At 63.3% G+C, this 6,650-nt stretch overlaps 1 pseudogene; it reads right to left on the reverse strand.

Moving 5' to 3' along the window:
• Window positions 1–572: 572 nt before the first annotated feature.
• On the reverse strand, window positions 573–5,779 carry LOC147359792 (cytochrome P450 11B1, mitochondrial-like; annotated as a pseudogene).
• Between the last annotated feature and the right edge of the window lie 871 nt (window positions 5,780–6,650).

The raw sequence follows: 6,650 nt of genomic DNA on the forward strand, positions 1-6,650 counted from the left end.
GCCCCACACCCTTCTTCTAGAGGCTTCTCTATGGCCGGCCAGCCTCATGCCAGAGGGGTTCACCATCCCTCGTGCTCTCAGATGAGTATCATTGACCCTGATGTCCAGGTTGGCTTTTGGCAGCGTCTCTTCTAGGAAACCTGACTCACGACCTGCCTGTCCAGTCCTGGGCTGGGCACTTCAGCCACGATCACAGACGACTGGCACTGCCAGGGTGAGCCCAAGAGGCTAGGTAGACAGATAACAACCCAGCTTGAAGGCAAGTCCATGCCAGAGCTCTGGAGGCAAAGGGGACGGCACTTGAAATGGCAGCCATCAGGACAGGGCACGCCCAAGTTGTCAGCTCTTGCATTGGAGCAGAATTGAGCACAGGAGGTATACAGACTGGACAGGGAGGCAGACGGTACAGTCTGAGGCCCATCGCTTGGATGGCCACACGAGGGGCCTGGGGCTAGTGCTAGGGTGACTGGGGTCAAGGGCCCTCAGACAGCGCTCCTTGCTGGAGAAAGAGCTGGTGGGACTGGGCATGCGACCAGGACCTGCCACCAAGGTTCATCCCCAGCTCTGCCCTGGCCTTGCTGCACAGGCCAGCAAGCCTGACCCGCGGGGGCCTGTGCTGTTCCATGAGTGCAAAGTGCTGGCTGCACAGTGGTGTGTCAAAAGTCAGGGCCTGTAGGAGAAAGAGGTGTGGCCGGGGTCCGGCAGAGGGGCTTGTAGCGTGTGTGGCCCGGCAGTGTGCTGACAGGACTACTGGATGGCCCGGAAGGTGAAGAGGGGCAGGGTAGAGGGCATCAGTATGAAGCGGTAGACCATCTTTATGTCCTCTTGCTCCAGTGTCTCCACCAGGAAGTTCTTCAGCACCTAGGACAGAGGCAGGGTTCCGCCTGGCCCCAGCCTGCCCTGCCTTCCAGGGCCCTGAGGCTGGGCGCCCCAGAACGAAGCCAGGGGTCCCCGGCCAGGCTGTCCACCCATGCCCCTCGCGGCCCACTCACATGGTGCAGCAGGAGCAGCATCTCCACCTCGGCCACGCGCCGCCCCAGGCACTGGCGTACGCCAAAGCCAAAGGCCAGGTGCAGGAACCAGCTTCCAGGGCCCTGGCGGTCCAGCCAGCGCTGGGGGTGATAGCTCTCAGGCCTGGCGAACACGGTGGGGTTTCAACCCAGGGAATAGAGTAGGACCTTCACCAGCGTCTGCAGCAGCGGGAAGGGGCCAATGTCAGCTGGCCCCTGGGTGAAGGTCGGTGGGGCTCCAGGGCCTCACTCACCCCAGCTGGGATGTGGTAGTTCTGCAGCACCAGGTCCGAGCTCACTTGCTCCTCCACGGTGATACCCACGGGGTAGAGCCTGCACACAGGGGAATCCACCAGGGTCCGCAGCTGTGACCAGTCACCAGACACCCTCTGCAGCCTTCCTGCTGCTACTGCTGCTAAGTCACTTCAGTCGTTTCCGACTCTGTGCGACCCCATAGACGGAAGCCCACCAGGCTCCCCCGTCCCTGGGATTCTCCAGGCAAGAACACTGGAGTGGGTTGCCATTTCCTTCTCCATTGCATGAAAGTGAAAAGTGAAAGTGAAGTCGCTCAGTCGTGTCCGACTCTTAGCGACCCCATGGACTGCGGCCCATCAGGCTCCTCCGTCCATGGGATTTTCCAGGCAAGAGTGCTGGAGTGGGGTGCCATTGCCTTCCTAGCCCAGTGCATATAGCCTGAGGGCAGCCTCCCAACCCCGGGCCGTCACAGGTCACTCCTGGCACTGGGAAGCCCAGATCCTGAGGCGTTCCTTCCTTCCATCTCCCAAGTAAGCCAAAGCTCCCCAGGCTAGCGAGGACGTGACTGATGAGGGCCCCGGGACACTGAGGAGGGATCCCGGAGGAAGAAGCACCAGGCTCCCCTCCAGGGAGAAGAAGAGGAGGTACAGGGGCATGCACCCCTGGGCAAAGGAGCTGTCAGCCCCAGGATCCGTCGTCAAGCCCAGCAAGAGGGCTCTGCAGGCACAGGGCCAGGGCCGAGGGGCAGTCCAGGTCCACCTCGCCTACCTCAAGTCCTCCTTGAGGGCCGCCCACAGCAAAGGCAGCTCCGTGATGGCCCTCTGGGGATTTTCTGAGATCTGGGCCTCAGCCACCAGGCTCTCCTGACGCAGGGCCTGCTCCACCTCCGGGTTCCGAGCCAGCTCAAAGAGAGTCATCAGCAAGGGGAAGGCTGTCTGCAGGGGGCGCAGAGGGCCAGGGCTCAGAACTCCGCATAGGCCATGTCCCTCCACTCCGGAGCCCCTCCCAGAAAGATGGTGGTCCCCTGGGGCAGGGGACCTGCATGCTCAGAGACCACAAAGCCCAACCTGGAGTCCTGGAGATTCTAAAACCAGCTCGTCGGCTTTCCCTCAGTCCCTCAGGGGAGGCGTCCCCAACGTCACTGAGACCCAGGCCTCCTCTGGCCACCTCAGAACCTGAGGTTCTCTTCCTCCTTTGGGTCCAGGAGGGGCTCACTCTTGGCATCTACTCAGTGGGGAGAGGTGAGGAGCTGAGGTCCATCCGGACATCCACAGGCAGGTCCGCTCACAGGGTCCTAGCAGGAACCGGCCGCCCAGACTCCCAGCCGTTGCCTCCTCCTGGATCATTTCCACGTGCAAAGAGCAGTGCCCGCTATCCAACCGGAGACCTGGGCAGCACGGTATCTCCTAAATGTCGTCCCCAATGTAACCTGCCCCTGGCATCCCCTGCCATGCAGATCCGGCCTCCCTGGGGCTCTCTGAGCTGTAGTCCGTACTGCGCTCTGCCCTGTGGCCCGTGAGGGACTGGATGCCTGAGCGAAACACTCCTCACACTGGCTTCCTCTAGCCTGGGATACAGGCTGGGTGTGCAAGGCCCTTCCTGACAGAGGCCCTGACCCTGTCTGCCCTCCTCTGCCCGCTTGCCTTGTTCCCTCCACTCAGCCTCATGGCCTTTCCTCGCTGCCAGCTCTTGCAGGGCCTGGCCTGCTGCCCTCCGGGCCTCCTCTTCTGTGTGGTCTCTCCAATTTCAGCGAAAGCTGTTCTTCTCCAGGAAGCCTTCCCAGAGCAGGCACATGCCTGGCCCACCCCCTCTCACCTTATGGCTGCATCACAGCCCCGGCTCAGGGAGTGTCTCCACCTGAAGCCCGCACCTCAGCTCAGGGCCTGGGTGCCTGACCCTCAGAGATGCTGGCAGAGGGAGGCTCGGTCTAGAGGCAGGACACTTCAGCTGCACTGTACACCCTGGGCCTGGCCCGCCCCCTGGGCTGGCTTCCCTGCCACCTGCTCTCTCCCCCACATGCTAGAACCTCTTGCTGCCCCTCCCATTAGCCAGTCACCTCCTAAGGATCCTGTCTGTCCCTGGAAAAGGTCTCTGGTGTGACTCTGCAGCCGAACCTCAGCCCTTCCCCTCCCCCCAGGACCCCGAGGACCTCTGATGCTGCAGGTACCCAGGCCTCCGGCCACTCTACACTCTGTCTGGAGCCTGGTTTCTCATGTGGGTCACCATAGACTCCTTCCCTTTGGGAAGCTGGAGGCATAGATTGGGGAGGGGCGTGGAGGAGACATTTGCCCTGGGAGGAGGCTGCCTGGAGGCAGGGGAGCTCCCTGCTCTATGGGAAGGGCTGGGTGCTGGCCTGACCGTGTCCACACTCCCAGCAGTGAGGTCGATCGTGTTGGCCTTGATGGTATCCAGGGTCATGTCTGCTCGCATCAGCAGCTCTGCCACGATGCCGCTGTAGTGCCACGGGTGGCCGAGGGCCAGCTCCTGATAGATTCTCTGGATGGCTCTGTTGGTTGCAGGATGCATAGCGACAGAAGCCCCGGGTCTGGCGCTGGGAAGCACTGCTCTTTGTCATCCTCCCGCCCTTTACCCTCCTCCATACCCCCAATTCTCCACGTCCTGCCCCAGTTCTCAGGCCCGCCCAGGCCAGCATCACTGCCGATGGGTCTGGGACCATAACGAAGCCACAAGCCCCTCCCGGGACCTCAGTCCTTCTGCGACTGTGGTGAGTGGAGGGGGCCCCGGGGTCCCTAGTCACCGCACGGCCCGGGCTCCGGCCCTCACCATACTGGAAGATGTAGTCCCAGGCCTCAAAGTGCTCCCTCCACATGTTGGTGCTCATCCACCGTGACAGGCGCCTGGGCACAAACATGAGCTGCACGGTGGACTTCAACATGGCCTCCAGCGCGTGGATAAAGTTCAGGCTGTCAGGGTTTGGTTGCTGGGTCAAAAGGCCAAGCCGCTCCCCGTAAAGGACTAAGGTGCTGGCTGTGGGATGAGGGGTTCCTGAGCCCCAGGCAGCCTGGGCCTCAGGGCCAGCTCCCCCCACGCCCTGAGGTGCGCCTGCCTCCCCAGCCCACACCTTCGATGGTGTAGCGGAAGACGCTGGGCGCGATGTCCAGGGTCAGACTCCCCCGAGCATTCTGCAGCACCCTCGCCTTCAGGGTCTGGGAGAAGTCCCTGGCCACGCCATCCACCAAGGGTGTGTACTTCTGCAGGGCTGGCAGCGAGAGGACGTCTGGGTTCACCGCAGTCGGTCCAAACGCCACTAGGGCCCGTTGCTGTAGAGCAGGGAGCGGAGTGTCAGGGTGTCAGTCAGCAGTGGCCCTGACCTGCACCCCACCTTCCTCTCTCCAGAGTGAAACCAGCCAGACAGGGAGCCGCCTGCTGGTCGTCAGGGGCAGGCTGACTCCGTTGGGATCGTGGTGGTACCTCTTTCCTCGGGGCAGCTTCGTGTACTTCACCCAGGCTGAGATGGGGGCTTCTGGCTGAGACTGCTGCTCGGGTGTTTGCAGACTCGCAGGCCCCCTGCCTGCTACACGCACCTCCCCTCAAGGCCCCCTCTGGGCCTGGAGGCTTCTGTGAGGAAGGAAGCCGAGCCCTTGGGAGCTGGAGCCAGTGGGCACCATCTCCCCAGCCACCCAGGTGGGCCTCGGGCAGGCTCGCTTTGAGGCCCTCCCCGTCCCACGTGCTCTCTGCACCCAGGCCGCCCTGCCCCTCCCTCCGCACCCCCACCGGCCCTCACAGCAAGAACACGCCACACTTGTGCCCGCGAGCCTGTCGGTAGGCCAGTCAGGGCTCCAGGATCATCCACTGGGGGTGATGGCTGTCTGCCTGCTGCAGCCTCTCCACGTCCTCGGGCAGCATCACGAACACCATGTGTCTCCCTCCCATGTCGTACCTGTGGGGCAGAGCTCTGCGGTCTGCTGAGGGGCCGTGTCCTGCCTGGTACCCGCTCCATAGAGCAAGGCGCTGGATCAGAGCAGGCGGGCCCTCCCGCGGTCTCACTGAAGCCTCCTCTCCTCTGGGGTCTGCGTTCTGTGCTCCCAGCAGCGAGCCACCCAGGGCTCCTGCTCGCCAAGGGCCCCAGTCTGCGGTGGCCGAGACGCACACCTGCCCCAAGGAGCCCCCTCCCTACCCCTTTCCCACGGCCCGGGTGCCCCTGCCAGGATGTGGGCAGTGGGATGTGGCACAGCCCTGGCCCAGTGGGACTCAGGCACCAAGGGGGACAGAACGTGAGGGTGTTCTCGCTGAGGTGAGCGGGGAGAGCTTTACCTGAAAATGGGCCCCAGCTCCTGGAAGGTCTGATGCATGTCCAAGTGCGTGTTCTCAGAGCCCTGCTCCTTCCAGATCTGCAGCATCCACATCCACTTGTTGCCAGGACACCGGGGCATGGATTCGAAGGGCAGCACCGCCTTGGGGGCTGCAGCACCTCTGGTGCCCAGTGGGTGTGCCCCATGCAGGGACAGCCAGGGCCCTGCCATCCGCACCCTGGCCTTTGCCCACAGTGCCATCCTGCTGCTCCCCACCCCCTCAGCCCCTTCCTTTTATCTCACCGGGCCTGCTTGCCCAGGCGATCTGATCACATCACAGGCCAGACTGGCTCTGGGCCAGACCAGGAAGCCTGGGGCTGCACTCAGGCTGAAGGCCTCCAGCGGGAGGAGGGAGATGGATGGCACTGGGTCTGACAGTGACCCAGGCCTGCTGGTGGGTGGCTCTTGGGAACGGGTCAGGGTTGGAGCAGGGACCCAAAGGGGTGGCGGTGGGGGCAAGAGGCCTCCTCCCCCTCCAGTATGGGACAGGCGCAAGATGGATGGGTGCCTTATCTTCGCAAGGGATGAAAGGGGACCTTGGGTATGTCCGTCTCTCTTCTACAAGGACCAGAACGGGGAGCAGTGGGAAGGGCTGGGCTCTCATCTCCTGCAGCCCCGGGTTTTGCCTACTCTTGCCAGGGCCGGATGCTGAGTCCAGGGGTGGAGGCAGGAGCCAGCCAGGGTCCCTCCCAATGGGGGCTTGCAGTCCCAAGGGGGCACTTAGGGGATGCAAAGACCCCACTGGCACACTGGCGTCCAGGGCAGTTTGTGGCCGAGGCCCCGTGTGTCTGGCCTGGCTGGTCCAGCTGAGGAGCAGAGAACCCAGAAGATGGGGTCACCGGCAGGGAGGGCGAGGCTGGCCTGCAAGCCCCTCCTCAGTCAGAAAGGTGAGAGGACCCTGCCCCCATGGGGTGTGTGCTCAGGGCCCACATCCTTCTTTCTTCCTGGAACATGAGCAGCTCCCAGGGTGGGGAAAGTCTATGACAGGGGTGTGGTCGTGGGCCCCACACCCTCCCATGGTCCCAGCAGGCACACAGCTGGAGCCCTCCCTGTGCTCGGGGACCCATAGTTT

The sequence above is a fragment of the Bos grunniens genome, chromosome 14, assembly GCF_055505025.1.
Source record: "Bos grunniens cultivar Pamir isolate PY7600 chromosome 14, Bosgru_T2T1.0, whole genome shotgun sequence".
Lineage (NCBI taxonomy): Eukaryota > Metazoa > Chordata > Mammalia > Artiodactyla > Bovidae > Bos > Bos grunniens.